Here is a 16414-nt window from a genome sequence, read left to right on the forward strand (position 1 = left end):
TAAGGGTCGATCCCACAGAGATTGTTGGTATGAAGCAAGCTATGGTCACCTTGTAAATCTTAGTCAGGCAAACTCAAATGGGTATGGTGATAAACGCATAAAACATAAAGATAAAGATAGAGATACTTATGTAATTCATTGGTAGGAACTTCAGATAAGCGTATGAAGATGCCTTCCCTTCCGTCTCTCTGCTTTCCTACTGTCTTCATCCAATCCTTCTTACTCCTTTCCATGGCAAGCTTAAGCAAGGGTTTCACCGTTGTCAGTGGCTACCTCCCATCCTCTCAGTGGAAATGTTCAACGCACCCTGTCACGGCACGGCTATCCATCTGTCGGTTCTCGATCAGGCCGGAATAGAATCCAGTGATTCTTTTGCGTCTGTCACTAACGCCCCGCCCTCAGGAGTTTGAAGCACGTCACAGTCATTCAATCATTGAATCCTACTCAGAATACCACAGACAAGGTTAGACCTTCCGGATTCTCTTGAATGCCGCCATCAGTTCTAGCCTATACCACGAAGACTCTGATCTCACAGAATGGCTGGCTCGTTTGTTAGGCGAGCACTCGGTTGTCAGGCGATCAACCATGCATCGTGTATCAGGAATCCAAGAGATATTCACCCAATCGAAGGTAGAACGGAGGTGGTTGTCAGTCACACGTTCATAGGTGAGAATGATGATGAGTGTCACGGATCATCACATTCATCAAGTTGAAGAACAAGTGATATCTTAGAACAAGAACAAGCTGAATTGAATAGAAGAACAATAGTAATTGCATTAATACTCGAGGTACAGCAGAGCTCCACACCTTAATCTATGGTGTGTAGAAACTCCACCGTTGAAAATACATAAGTACAGGGTCTAGGCATGGCCGAATGGCCAGCCTCCCAATGATCTAAGATAGCATAAAAATGAAGATAGCCACCAAGATGTCCAATACAATAGTAAAAGGTCCTACTTATAGAAAACTAGTAGTCTAGGGTGTACAGAGATGAGTAAAAGACATAAAAATCCACTTCCGGGCCCACTTGGTGTGTGCTTGGGCTGAGCAATGAAGCATTTTCGTGTAGAGACTCCTCTTGGAGTTAAACGCCAGCTTTTGTGCCAGTTTGGGCGTTTAACTCCCATTTTGGTGCCAGTTCCGGCGTTTAACGCTGGAATTCCTGAGGGTGACTTTGAACGCCGGTTTGGGCCATCAAATCTTGGGCAAAGTATGGACTATCATATATTGCTGGAAAGCCCAGGATGTCTACTTTCCAACGCCGTTGAGAGCGCGCCAATTGGACTTCTGTAGCTCCAGAAAATCCACTTCGAGTGCAGGGAGGTCAGAATCCAACAGCATCTGCAGTCCTTTTTGGTCTCTGAATCAGATTTTTGCTCAGGTCCCTCAATTTCAGCCAGAAAATACCTGAAATCACAGAAAAACACACAAACACATAGTAAAGTCCAGAAAAGTGAATTTTAACTAAAAACTAATAAAAATATACTAAAAACTAACTAGATCATACCAAAAACATACTAAAAACAATGCCAAAAAGCGTACAAATTATCCGCTCATCACAACACCAAACTTAAATTGTTGCTTGTCCTCAAGCAACTGAAAATCAAATAAGATAAAAAGAAGAGAATATGCAATGAATTCCAAAAACATCTATGAAGATCAGTATTAATTAGATGAGCGGGGCTTTTAGCTTTTTGCCTCTGAATAGTTTTGGCATCTCACTCTATCCTTTGAAATTCAGAATGATTGGCTTCTTTAGGAACTCAGAATCCAGATAGTGTTATTGATTCTCCTAGTTAAGTATGATGATTCTTGAACATAGCTACTTATTTGAGTCTTGGCTGTGGCCCAAAGCACTCTGTCTTCCAGTATTACCACCGGATACAGACATGCCACAGACACATAATTGGGTGAACCTTTTCAGATTGTGACTCAGCTTTGCTAGAGTCCCCAATTAGAGGTGTCCAGGGTTCTTAAGCACACTCTTTTTGCCTTGGATCACATCTTTATTTATTTCTTTTCTCTTTTTTTTCGAATTTTTTTCCTTTTTTTTTCGATTTTTTTTCATTGCTTTTTCTTGCTTCAAGAATCATTTTAATGATTTTTCAGATCCTCAGTAACATGTCTCCTTTTTCATCATTCTTTCAAGAGCCAACATTCATGAACCACAAATTCAAAAAACATATGCACTGTTTAAGCATACATTCAGAAAACAAAAATATTGCCACCACATCCAAATAATTAAACTGTTATAAAATTTAAAATTCATGCAATTCTTCTCTTTTTCAATTAAGAACGTTTTTCATTTAAGAAAGGTGATGGATTCATAGGACATTCATAACTTTAAGGCATAGACACTAGGACACTAATGATCACAAGACACAAACATAGATAAACATAAGCACTAAAATTTGAAAAACAGAAAATAAAGAACAAGGAGATTAAAGAACGGGTCCACCTTAGTGATGGCGGCTCTTTCTTCCTCTTGAAGATCCTATGGAGTGCTTGAGCTCCTCAATGTCTCTTCCTTGTCTTTATTTCTCCTCTCTCATGATCCTTTGATCTTCTCTAATTTCATGGAGGATGATGGAGTGTTCTTGGTGCTCCACCCTTAGTTGTCCCATGTTGGAACTCAATTCTCCTAGGGAGGTGTTTAGTTGCTCCCAATAGTTTTGTGGAGGAAAGTGCATCCCTTGAGGAATCTCAGGGATCTCATGATGAGTGGGGTCTCTTGTGTGCTCCATCCTCTTCTTAGTGATGGGCTTGTCCTCATCAATAGGGGTATCTCCCTCTATGTCAACTCCAACTGAATAACAGAGGTGACAAATGAGATGAGGGAAGGCTAGCCTTGCCAAGGTAAAGGATTTGTCCGCCACCTTATAAAGCTCTTAAGCTATAACCTCATGAACTTCTATTCCTTCTCCAATCATGATGCTATGAATCATGATAGCCCGGTCTATGGTAACTTCGGACCGGTTGCTAGTGGGGATGATGGAGCGTTGGATAAACTCCAACCATCCTCTAGCCACGGGTTTGAGGTCATGCCTTCTCAGTTGAACCGGCTTCCCTCTTGAATCTCTCTTCCATTGGGCGCCCTCTTCACATATGACTGTGAGGACTTGGTCCAACCTTTGATCAAAGTTGACCCTTCTAGTGTAAGGATGTTCATCTCCTTGCATCATGGGCAAATTGAATGCCAACCTTACACTTTCCGGACTAAAATCCAAGTATTTTCCCCGAACCATAGTAAGCCAATTCTTTGGATCCGGGTTCACACTTTGATCATGGTTCTTGGTGATCCATGCATTGGCATAGAACTCTTGAACCATCAAGATTCCGACTTGTTGAATGGGGTTGGTAAGAACTTCCCAACCTCTTCTTCGGATCTCATTTCGGATCTCCGAATATTCACCCTTTTTGAGTGAAAAAGGGACCTCGGGGATCACCTTCTTCAAGGCCACAACTTCATAGAAGTGGTCTTGATGCACCCTTGAGATGAATCTCTCCATCTCCCATGACTCGGAGGTGGAAGCTTTTGCCTTCCCTTTCCTCTTTCTAGAGGTTTCTCCGGCCTTGGATGCCATAAATGGTTATGGAAAAACAAAAAGCAATGCTTTTACCACACCAAACTTAAAAGGTTTGCTCGTCCTCGAGCAAAATAAGAAAGGAGAGAGTAGAAGAAGAAGAAATGAAGGAGAGAGGAATGGCTTTTGTTTTCGGCCAAGAAGGGGAGAAGTGGTGTGTATGTTGTGTGAAAATGAAGGAGTGAAGATGGGTTTATATAGGAGTGGGGGAAGGGTAGGGTTCGGTCATGTATGGGTGGGTTTGGGTGGGAAAATGGTTTGAATTTGAATGGTGAGGTAGGTGGGGTTTTATGAAGGATGGATGTGAGTGGTGAAGAGAAAGATGGGATTTGATAGGTGAAGGGTTTTTGGGGAAGAGGTGTTGAGGTGATTGGTGAATGGGTGAAGAAGAGAGAGAGTGGTGGGGTAGGTGGAGATCCTGTGGGGTCCACAGATCCTGAGGTGTCAAGGAAAAGTCATCCCTGCACCAAATGGCAAGTAAAACTGCTTTTCTAGCCATTTCTGGCGTTAAACGCCGGGCTGGTGCCCATTTCTGGCGTTTAACGCCAGCTTCTTGCCCTTTTCTGGCGTTTAACGCCAGTCTGGTGCCCCTTTCTGGCGTTAAACGCCCAGAATGGTGCCAGACTGGGCGTTAAATGCCCATCTGCTAGCCTGACTGGCGTTTAAACGCCAGCAGGTTCTTCCTCCAGGGTGTGCTATTTTTCTTTCTGTTTTTCATTCTGTTTTTGCTTTTTTCATTGATTTTGTTACTTATCATGATCATCAACCTACAAAAAACATAAAATAACAAAAGAAAATAGTTAATTATAAAACATTGGGTTGCCTCCCAACAAGCGCTTCTTTAACGTCATTAGCTTGACAGAGGACTCTCATGGAGCCTCAGAAATGCTCAGAGCTATGTTGGAACCTCCCAACACCAAACTTAGAGTTTGAATGTGGGGGTTCAACACCAAACTTAGAAGTTGGTTGTGGCCTCCCAACACCAAACTTAGAGTTTGACTGTGGGGGCTCTGTTTGGCTCTGTTTTGAGAGAAGCTCTTCATGCTTCCTCTCCATGATGACAGAGGGATATCCTTGAGCCTTAAACACCAAGGATTTTTCATTCACTTGAATGATCAACTCTCCTCTATCAACATCAATCACAGCCCTTGCTGTGGCTAGGAAGGGTCTGCCAAGGATGATGGATTCATCCATGCACTTCCTAGTCTCTAGGACTATGAAATCAGTAGGGATGTAATGGTCTTCAACTTTAACCAGAACATCCTCTACAAGTCCATAGGCTTGTTTTCTTGAGTTGTCTGCCATCTCTAGTGAGATTTTTGCAGCTTGCACCTCAATGATCCCTAGCTTCTCTATTACAGAGAGAGGCATGAGGTTTACACTTGACCCTAAGTCACACAAGGCCTTCTTGAAGGTCATGGTGCCTATGGTACAAGGTATTGAAAACTTCCCAGGGTCCTGTCTCTTTTGAGGCAGTTTTTGCCTAGACAAGTCATCCAGTTCTTTGGTGAGCAAAGGGGGTTCATCCTCCCAAGTCTCATTTCCAAATAACTTGTCATTTAGCTTCATGATTGCTCCAAGGTATTTAGCAACTTGCTCTTCAGTGACATACTCATCCTCTTCAGAGGAAGAATACTCATCAGAGCTCATGAATGGCAGAAGTAAGTTCAATGGAATCTCTATGGTCTCATTTTGATCCTCAAATTCCCATGGTTCCTCATTGGGGAACTCATTGGAGGTCAGTGGACGTCCATTGAGGTCTTCCTCAGTGGCGTTCACTGCCTCTTCCTCCTCCCAAAATTCGGCCATGTTGATGGCTTTGCACTCTCCTTTTGGATTTTCTTCTGTATTGCTTGGGAGAGTACTAGGAGGGAGTTCAGTAATTTTCTTGCTCAGTTGTCCCACTTGTGCCTCCAAATTCCTAATGGAGGACCTAGTTTCAGTCATGAAACTTTGAGTGGTTTTGATTAGTGGTGCACGAAATTGTGATCAATACTTTTCAAAACTCTAATAATCCCTAGTAATGGCGCCAAAGACTTGGTGCTCACTACCATGGCATAAACACAACTTCGCACAACTAACCAGCAAGTGTACTGGGTCGTCCAACTAATAAACCTTACGCGAGTAAGGGTCGATCCCACAGAGATTGTTGGTATGAAGCAAGCTATGGTCACCTTGTAAATCTTAGTCAGGCAAACTCAAATGGGTATGGTGATATGCGAAAATATAAAGATAAAGATAGAGATACTTATGTAATTCATTGGTAGGAACTTCAGATAAGCGTATGAAGATGCCTTCCCTTCCGTCTCTCTGCTTTCCTACTGTCTTCATCCAATCCTTCTTACTCCTTTCCATGGCAAGCTTATGTAGGGTTTCACCGTTGTCAGTGGCTACCTCCCATCCTCTCAGTGAAAATGTTCCTATGCTCTGTCACAGCATGGCTAATCATCTGTCGGTTATCGGTCAGGCCGGAATAGAATCCAGCGATTCTTTTGCGTCTGTCACTAACGCCCCGCCTGCTAGGAGTTTGAAGAACGTCACAGTCATTCAATCATTGAATCCTACTCAGAATACCACAGACAAGGTTAGACCTTCCGGATTCTCTTGAATGCCGCCATCAGTTCTAGCCTATACCACGAAGACTCTGATCTCACGGAATGGTTGGCTCGGTTGTCAGGCGAGCACTCGGTTGTCAGGCGATCAACCATGCATCGTGCAATCAGGAATCCAAGAGATATTCACCCAATCGAAGGTAGAACGGAGGTGGTTGTCAGTCACACGTTCATAAGTGAGAATGATGATGAGTGTCACGGATCATCACATTCATCAAGTTGAAGAACAAGTGATATCTTAGAACAAGAACAAACGGAATTGAATGGAAGAACAATAGTAATTGCATTAATACTCGAGGTACAGCAGAGCTCCACACCTTAATCTATGGTGTGTAGAAACTCCACCGTTGAAAATACATAAGAACAAGAGTGATCATTGGTTTCGGCCCCAGAGAGGGAACCAGAAGAACCAAGATGAAAATACAATAGTAAAAGGTCCTACTTATAGAGAACTAGTAGCCTAAGGTTTACAGAAATGAGTAAATGACATAAAAATCCACTTCCGGGCCCACTTGGTGTGTGCTTGGGCTGAGCAATGAAGCATTTTCGTGCAGAGACTTCTCTTGGAGTTAAACACCAGCTTTTATGCCAGTTTGGGCGTTTAACTCCCATTTGGGTGCCAGTTCCGGCGTTTAACGCTGGAAATCCTGAGGGTGACTTTGAACGCCGGTTTGGGCCATCAAATCTTAGGCAAAGTATGGACTATCATATATTGCTGGAAAGCCCAGGATGTCTACTTTCCAACGCCGTTGAGAGCGCGCCAATTGGGCTTCGGTAGCTCTAGAAAATCCGCTTCGAGTGCAGGGAGGTCAGAATCCAACAGCATCTGCAGTCCTTTTCAGTCTCTGAATCAGATTTTTGCTCAGGTCCCTCAATTTCAGCCAGAAAATACCTGAAATCACAGAAAAACACACAAACTCATAGTAAAGTCCAGAAAAGTGAATTTTAACTAAAAACTAATAAAAATATACTAAAAACTAACTAGATCATACCAAAAACATACTAAAAACAATGCCAAAAAGCGTACAAATTATCCGCTCATCACAACACCAAACTTAAATTGTTGCTTGTCCTCAAGCAACTGAAAATCAAATAAGATAAAAAGAAGAGAATATGCAATGAATTCCAAAAACATCTATGAAGATCAGTATTAATTAGATGAGCGGGGCTTTTAGCTTTTTGCCTCTGAACAGTTTTGGCATCTCACTCTATCCTTTGAAATTCAGAATGATTGGCTTCTTTAGGAACTTAGAATCCAGATAGTGTTATTGATTCTGCTAGTAGAGTATGATGATTCTTGAACATAGCTACTTATTGAGTCTTGGCTGTGGCCCAAAGCACTCTGTCTTCCAGTATTACCACCGGATACATACATGCCACAGACACATAATTGGGTGAACATTTTCAGATTGTGACTCAGCTTTGCTAGAGTCCCCAATTAGAGGTGTCAAGGGTTCTTAAGCACACTCTTTTTGCCTTGGATCACAACTTTATTTCTTTTCTTTCTTTTTCTCTATTTTTTTTCGTTTTCTCTCTTTTTTTTTCGATTTTTTTTTCATTGCTTTTTCTTGCTTCAAGAATCATTTTTATGATTTTTCAGATCCTCAGTAACATGTCTCCTTTTTCATCATTCTTTCAAGAGCCAACATTCATGAACCACAAATTCAAGATACATATGCACTGTTTAAGCATACATTCAGAAAACAAAAATATTGCCACCACATCAAAATAATTAAACTGTTATAAAATTCAAAATTCATGCAATTCTTTTTCTTTTTCAATTAAGCACGTTTTTATTTAAGAGAGGTGGTGGATTCATAGGACATTCATAACTTTAAGGCATAGACACTAAGACACTAATGATCACAAGACACAAACATAGATAAACATAAGCATAAAATTCGAAAAAACAGAAAAATAAAGAACAAGGAAATTAAGGAACGGGTCCACCTTAGTGATGGCGGCTCTTTCTTCCTCTTGAAGATCCTATGGAGTGCTTGAGCTCCTCAATGTCTCTTCCTTGTCTTTGTTGCTCCTCCCTCATGATTCTTTGATCTTCTCTAATTTCATGGAGGATGATGGAGTGTTCTTGATGCTCCACCCTTAGTTGTCCCATGTTGGAACTCAATTCTCCTAGGGAGGTGTTTAGTTGCTCCCAATAGTTTTGTGGAGGAAAGTGCATCCCTTGAGGAATCTCAGGGATCTCATGATGAGTGGGGTCTCTTGTGTGCTCCATCCTCTTCTTAGTGATGGGCTTGTCCTCATCAATAGGGGTATCTCCCTCTATGTCAACTCCAACTGAATAACAGAGGTGACAAATGAGATGAGGGAAGGCTAGCCTTGCCAAGGTAAAGGATTTGTCCGCCACCTTATAAAGCTCTTGAGCTATAACCTCATGAACTTCTATTCCTTCTCCAATCATGATGCTATGAATCATGATAGCCCGGTCTATGGTAACTTCGGACCGGTTGCTAGTGGGGATGATGGAGCGTTGGATAAACTCCAACCATCCTCTAGCCACGGGTTTGAGGTCATGCCTTCTCAGTTGAACCGGCTTCCCTCTTGAATCTCTCTTCCATTGGGCGCCCTCTTCACATATGATTGTGAGGACTTGGTCCAACCTTTGATCAAAGTTGACCCTTCTAGTGTAAGGATGTTCATCTCCTTGCATCATGGGCAAATTGAATGCCAACCTTACACTTTCCGGACTGAAATCCAAGTATTTCCCCCGAGCCATAGTAAGATAATTCTTTGGATCCGGGTTCACACTTTGATCATGGTTCTTGGTGATCCATGCATTGGCATAGAACTCTTGAACCATCAAGATTCCGACTTGTTGAATGGGGTTGGTAAGAACTTCCCAACCTCTTCTTTGGATCTCATGTTGGATCTCCGGATATTCACTCTTTTTGAGTGAAAAAGGGACCTCAGGGATCACCTTCTTCAAGGCCACAACTTCATAGAAGTGGTCTTGATGCACCCTTGAGATGAATCTCTCCATCTCCCATGACTCGGAGGTGGAAGCTTTTGCCTTCCCTTTCCTCTTTCTAGAGGTTTCTCCGGCCTTGGATGCCATAAATGGTTATGGAAAAACAAAAAGCAATGCTTTTACCACACCAAATTTAAAATGTTTGCTCGTCCTCGAGCAAAAGAAGAAAGAATAGAGTAGAAGAAGAAGAAATGAAGGAGAGAGGAATGGCTTTTGTTTTCGGCCAAGAAGGGGAGAAGTGGTGTGTATGTTGTGGGAAGATGAAGGAGTGAAGGAGGGTATATATAGGAGAGGGGGAAGGGAGGGTTCGGTCATGTGAGGGTGGGTTTGGGTGGGAAAGTGGTTTGAATTTGAATGGTGAGGTAGGTGGGGTTTTATGAAGGATGGATGTGAGTGGTGAAGAGAAAGATGGGATTTGATAGGTGAAGGGTTTTTTGGGGAAGAGGTGTTGAGGTGATTGGTGAATGGGTGAAGAAGAAGGGAGAGAGTGGTGGGGTAGGTGGGGATCCTGTGGGGTCCACAGATCCTGAGGTGTCAAGGAAAAGTCATCCCTGCACCAAATGGCAAGCAAAATCTCGTTTTGTGCCAATTCTGGCGTTAAACGCCGGGCTGGTGCCCATTTCTGGCGTTTAACGCTAGCTTCTTGCCCTTTTCTGGCGTTTAACGCCAGTCTGGTGCCCCTTTCTGGCGTTAAACGCCCAGAATGGTGCCAGACTGGGCGTTAAACGCCCATCTACTAACCTTACTGGCGTTTAAACGCCAGTAGGTGCATCCTCCAGGGTGTGCTGTTTTTCTTCCTGTTTTTCATTCTGTTTTTGCTTTTTTCATTGATTTTGTGACTTCTCATGATCATCAACCTACAAAAAAAATAAAATGACAAAGGAAAATAGTTAATTATAAAACATTGGGTTGCCTCCCAACAAGCGCTTCTTTAACGTCATTAGCTTGACAGAGGACTCTCATGGAGCCTCAGAAATGCTCAGAGCTATGTTGGAACCTCCCAACACCAAACTTAGAGTTTGAATGTGGGGGTTCAACACCAAACTTAGAAGTTGGTTGTGGCCTCCCAACACCAAACTTAGAGTTTGACTGTGGGGGCTCTGTTTGGCTCTGTTTTGAGAGAAGCTCTTCATGCTTCCTCTCCATGATGACAGAGGGATATCCTTGTGCCTTAAACATCAAGGATTCTTCATTCACTTGAATGATTAACTCTCCTCTATCAACATCAATCACAGCCCTTGCTGTGGCTAGGAAGGGTCTGCCAAGGATGATGGATTCATCCATGCACTTCCCAGTCTCTAGGACTATGAAATCAGTAGGGGTGTAATGATCTTCAACTTTAACCAGAACATCCTCTACAAGTCCATGGGCTTGTTTTCTTGAATTGTCTGCCATCTCCAGTGAGATTTTTGCAGCTTGCACCTCAGATATCCCTAACTTCTCCATTACAGAGAGAGGCATGAGGTTTACACTTGACCCAAAGTCACACAAGGCCTTCTTGAAGGTCATGGTGCCTATGGTGCAAGGTATTGAAAACTTCCCAGGATCCTGTCTCTTTTGAGGCAGGTTCTGCCTAGACAAGTCATCCAGTTCTTTGGTGAGCAAAGGGGGTTCATCCTCCCAAGTCTCATTTCCAAATAACTTGTCATTTAGCTTCATGATTGCTCCAAGGTATTTAGCAACTTGCTCTTCAGTGACATATTCATCCTCTTCAGAGGAAGAATACTCATCAGAGCTCATGAATGGCAGAAGTAAGTCCAATGGAATCTCTATGGTCTCATTTTGAGCCTCAGATTCCCATGGTTCCTCATTGGGGAACTCATTGGAGGCTAGTGGACGTCCATTGAGGTCTTCCTCAGTGGCGTTCACTGCCTCTCCTTCCTCCCAAAATTCGGCCATGTTGATGGCCTTGCACTCTCCTTTTGGATTTTCCTCTGTATTGCTTGGAAGAGTACTAGGAGGGAGTTCAGTAATTTTCTTGCTCAGCTGACCCACTTGTCCTTCCAAATTTCTAATGGAGGACCTTGTTTCAGTCATGAAACTTTGAGTGGTTTTGATCAGATCAGAGACCATGGTTGCTAAGTCAGAGTTATTCTGCTTAGAACTCTCTGTCTGTTGCTGAGAAGATGATGGAAAAGTCTTGCTATTGCTAAACCTGTTTCTTCCACCATTATTATTGTTGAAACCTTGTTGAGGTCTCTGTTGATCCTTCCATGAGAAATTTGGATGATTTCTCCATGAAGGATTATAGGTGTTTCCATAGGATTCTCCCATGTAATTCACCTCTTCCATTGAAGGGTTCTCAGGGTCATAAGCTTCTTCCTCAGATGAAGCTTCCTTAGTACTGCTTGGTGCATTTTGCATTCCAAACAGACTTTGAGAAATCATATTGACTTGTTGGGTCAATATTTTGTTCTGAGCCAATATGGCATTCAGAGTGTCAATCTCAAGAACTCCTTTCTTCTGACTAGTCCCATTGTTCACAGGATTTCTTTCAGAAGTGTACATGAATTGGTTATTTGCAACCATTTCAATTAGCACTTGAGCTTCAGTAGGCGTCTTCTTCAGATGAAGAGATCCTCCAGCAGAGCTATCCAAAGACATCTTGGACAGTTCAGAGAGACCATCATAGAAAATACCTATGATGCTCCATTCAGAAAGCATATCAGAAGGACACTTTCTGATTAATTGTTTGTATCTTTCCCAAGCTTCATAGAGGGATTCTGCTTCCTTCTGTCTGAAGGTTTGGACTTCCACTCTAAGCTTACTCAATTTTTGAGGTGGAAAGAACTTTGCCAAGAAGGCATTTACTAGCTTTTCCCAAGAGTCCAGGCTTTCTTTAGGTTGTGAGTCCAACCATGTCCTAGCTCTGTCTCTTACAGCAAAAGGGAATAGCATAAGTCTGTAGACCTCAGGGTCAACCCCATTAGTCTTGACAGTGTCACAGATTTGCAAGAACTCAGCTAAGAACTGATGAGGATCTTCCAGTGGAAGTCCATGGAATTTGCAATTCTGTTGCATTAGAGAAAATAATTGAGGCTTAAGCTCAAAGTTGTTTGCTCCAATGGCAGGGATAGAGATGCTTCTCCCATAGAAATCGGGAGTAGGTGCAGTAAAGTCACCCAGCACCTTCCTTGCATTGTTGGCATTGTTGTTTTCGGCTGCCATGTGTTCTTCTTCTTTGAAGAATTCGGTCTGGTCCTCTAAAGAGAGTTGTGCTTTGGCTTCTCTTAGCTTTCTCTTCAAGGTCCTTTCAGGTTCAGGATCAGCCTCAACAAGAATGCCTTTGTCTTTGCTCCTGCTCATAAGAAAGAGAAGAGAACAAGAAAATGTGGAATCCTCTATGTCACAGTATAGAGATTCCTTTAGGTGTCAGAAGAAAAGAAAAGTAGAAGACAGAAGTAGAAAATTCAAACTTATCAAAGGAGATGGAGTTTGAATTTTGCACTAAGGGATAGTGTTAGTTCATAAATAGAAGGATGTGAGAAGGAAGGAAGTGATTTTCGAAAATTAAGTAGAAAAAATTTTGAAAACATTTTTGAAAAACATTACTTAATTTTCGAAAATGAAAGTGGAAAAGAAATCAAGTGATTTTTGAAAAAGGTTTTGAAATTAGAAATCAAAGAGATTTGATTGAAAATTATTTTGAAAAAGATGTGGTTAAGAAAATATGATTAGTTTTAAAAAGATGTGATTGAGAAGTCATGATTTGAAAAACATTTTAAAAAGATTTGATTTTGAAAAATTAAAAACTTGACTAACAAGAAAAGATATGATTCAAACATTAAACCTTTCTCAACAGAAAAAGGACATACTTGAAATGTTGAATCAAATCATTAATTGATAGCAAGTATTTTTAAAAATGGAAATAAATTGATTTTGAAAAAGATTTGATTGAAAAATTGATTTGAAAAAGATTTGATTTTAAAAAGATTTTGAAAACCTAAAAAAAAATTGATTTGAAAACAAAATCTTCCCCCTTGTGCCATCCTGGCGTTAAACGCCCAGAATGGTGCACATTCTGGCGTTTAACGCCCAAAACTATACCCTTTTGGGCGTTTAACGCCCAAACAGGTACCCTGGCTGGCGTTTAAACGCCAGTCTGTCCTTCTTCACTGGGCGTTTTGAACGCCCAGCTTTTTCTGTGCAATTTCTCTGCTGAATGTTCTGAATCTTCAATTCTCTGTATTATTGACTTGAGAAGACACAAATTAAAAAATATTTTTGGATTTTTAATAATAAGGAAAAATCAAAATGCAACAAGAATCAAATAACAATGCATGCAAGACACCAAACTTAGCAGTTTGTATACTACTGACACTAATGAGAATGCATATGAGACACACAAAACACTCAAGTCAATAGAATTCAAAGATCAGAGCAAGAAATCATCAAGAATTACTTGAAGATCCTTAAGGACACATGAATGGATGCATGCAATTGACACCAAACTTAAAATGAAACACTAGACTCAAACAAGCAAATTTCTTTGGGATTTTATGATTTTGTAAATTTTTTTGTGTTTTTTCGAAAATTAAGTGAAAAAAAAGTATCAAAATTCTCAATGAGAATTCCAGGAATCAGTGCAATGCTAGCCTAAGACTCCGGTCCAGGAATTAGACATGGCTTCACAGCCAGCCAAGCTTTCAAAGAAAGCTTCGGTCCAAAACACTAGACATGGCCAATGGCCATCCAAGCCTTAGCAGATCACTGCTCCAAAAGCAAGATTGATAGAAATCAACAAGCTCTTGTGATGACAAGTTGAAACCTCGGTCCAATGAAATTAGACATGGCTTCACAGCCAGCTAGATCTCAACAATTCATCATGAAACTCTAGAATTCATCTTCAAGAATTTCGAAAAAAAAAAATACCTAATCTAAGCAACAAGATGAACCGTCAGTTGTCCAAACTCAACAATCCCCGGCAACGGCGCCAAAAACTTGGTGCACGAAATTGTGATCAATACTTTTCAAAACTCTAATAATCCCTAGTAATGGCGCCAAAGACTTGGTGCTCACTACCATGGCATAAACACAACTTCGCACAACTAACCAGCAAGTGTACTGGGTCGTCCAAGTAATAAACCTTACGCGAGTAAGGGTCGATCCCACAGAGATTGTTGGTATGAAGCAAGCTATGGTCACCTTGTAAATCTTAGTCAGGCAAACTCAAATGGGTATGGTGATATGCGAAAATATAAAGATAAAGATAGAGATACTTATGTAATTCATTGGTAGGAACTTCAGATAAGCGTATGAAGATGCCTTCCCTTCCGTCTCTCTGCTTTCCTACTGTCTTCATCCAATCCTTCTTACTCCTTTCCATGGCAAGCTTATGTAGGGTTTCACCGTTGTCAGTGGCTACCTCCCATCCTCTCAGTGAAAATGTTCCTATGCTCTGTCACAGCATGGCTAATCATTTGTCAGTTCTCGGTCAGGCCGGAATAGAATCCAGCGATTCTTTTGCGTCTGTCACTAACGCCCCGCCTGCTAGGAGTTTGAAGCACGTCACAGTCATTCAATCATTGAATCCTACTCAGAATACCACAGACAAGGTTAGACCTTCCGGATTCTCTTGAATGCCGCCATCAGTTCTAGCCTATACCATGAAGACTCTGATCTCACGGAATGGTTGGCTCGGTTGTCAGGCGAGCACTCGGTTGTCAGGCGATCAACCATGCATCGTGCAATCAGGAATCCAAGAGATATTCACCCAATCGAAGGTAGAACGGAGGTGGTTGTCAGTCACACGTTCATAAGTGAGAATGATGATGAGTGTCACGGATCATCACATTCATCAAGTTGAAGAACAAGTGATATCTTAGAATAAGAACAAGCGGAATTGAATGGAAGAACAATAGTAATTGCATTAATACTCGAGGTACAGCAGAGCTCCACACCTTAATCTATGGTGTGTAGAAACTCCACCGTTGAAAATACATAAGAACAAGAGTGATCATTGGTTTCGGCCCCAGAGAGGGAACCAGAAGAACCAAGATGAAAATACAATAGTAAAAGGTCCTACTTATAGAGAACTAGTAGCCTAAGGTTTACAGAAATGAGTAAATGACATAAAAATCCACTTCCGGGCCCACTTGGTGTGTGCTTGGGCTGAGCAATGAAGCATTTTCGTGCAGAGACTTCTCTTGGAGTTAAACGCCAACTTTTATGCCAGTTTGGGCGTTTAACTCCCATTTGGGTGCCAGTTCCGGCGTTTAACGCTGGAAATCCTGAGGGTTACTTTGAACGCCGATTTGGGCCATCCAATCTTGGGCAACGTATGGACTATCATATATTGCTGGAAAGCCCAGGATGTCTACTTTCCAACGCCGTTGAGAGCGCTCCAATTGGGCTTCTGTAGCTCCAGAAAATCCGCTTCGAGTGCAGGGAGGTCAGAATCCAACAGCATCTGCAGTCCTTTTCAGTCTCTGAATCAGATTTTTGCTCAGGTCCCTCAATTTCAGCCAGAAAATACCTGAAATCACAGAAAAACACACAAACTCATAGTAAAGTCCAGAAAAGTGAATTTTAACTAAAAGCTAATAAAAATATACTAAAAACTAACTAGATCATACCAAAAACATACTAAAAACAATGCCAAAAAGTGTACAAATTATCCGCTCATCAATTAGACCAGAGACCATGGTTGCTAAGTCAGAGGTATTCTGCTTAGAACTCTCTGTCTGTTGCTGAGAAGATGATGGAAAAGGTTTGCTATTGCTAAACCTGTTTCTTCCACCATTATTATTATTGAAACCTTGTTGAGGTCTCTGTTGTTCCTTCCATGAGAAATTTGGATGATTTCTCCATGAAGGATTATAGGTGTTTCCATAGGGTTCTCCCATGTAATTCACCTCTTCCATTGAAGGGTTCTCATGATCATAAGCTTCTTCCTCAGATGAAGCTTCCTTAGTACTGCTTGGTGCATTTTGCATCCCAGACAGACTTTGAGAAATTATATTGACTTGTTGAGTCAATATTTTATTCTGAGCCAATATGGCATTCAGAGTGTCAATCTCAAGAACTCCTTTCTTCTGACTAGTCCCATTGTTCACAGGATTTCTTTCAGAAGTGTACATGAATTGGTTATTTGCAACCATTTCAATCAGCTCTTGAGCTTCTGTAGGCGTCTTCTTCAGATGAAGAGAGCCTCCAGCAGAGCTATCCAAAGACATTTTGGATAGTTCAGAGAGACCATCATAGAAAATACCTATGATGCTCCATTCAGA

General features: G+C 41.6%; 1 non-coding gene across 1 annotated transcript; it reads left to right on the forward strand.

Moving 5' to 3' along the window:
- Positions 1-11843: 11843 nt before the first annotated feature.
- Positions 11844-11951, forward strand: LOC112718739 (small nucleolar RNA R71). The gene has a single exon (XR_003161065.1). It is a non-coding gene; the product is annotated as a small nucleolar RNA R71 (small nucleolar RNA).
- The last annotated feature ends 4463 nt before the right edge of the window (positions 11952-16414 follow it).

The sequence above is a fragment of the Arachis hypogaea genome, chromosome 10, assembly GCF_003086295.3.
Source record: "Arachis hypogaea cultivar Tifrunner chromosome 10, arahy.Tifrunner.gnm2.J5K5, whole genome shotgun sequence".
Classification (NCBI taxonomy): Eukaryota; Viridiplantae; Streptophyta; class Magnoliopsida; order Fabales; family Fabaceae; genus Arachis; species Arachis hypogaea.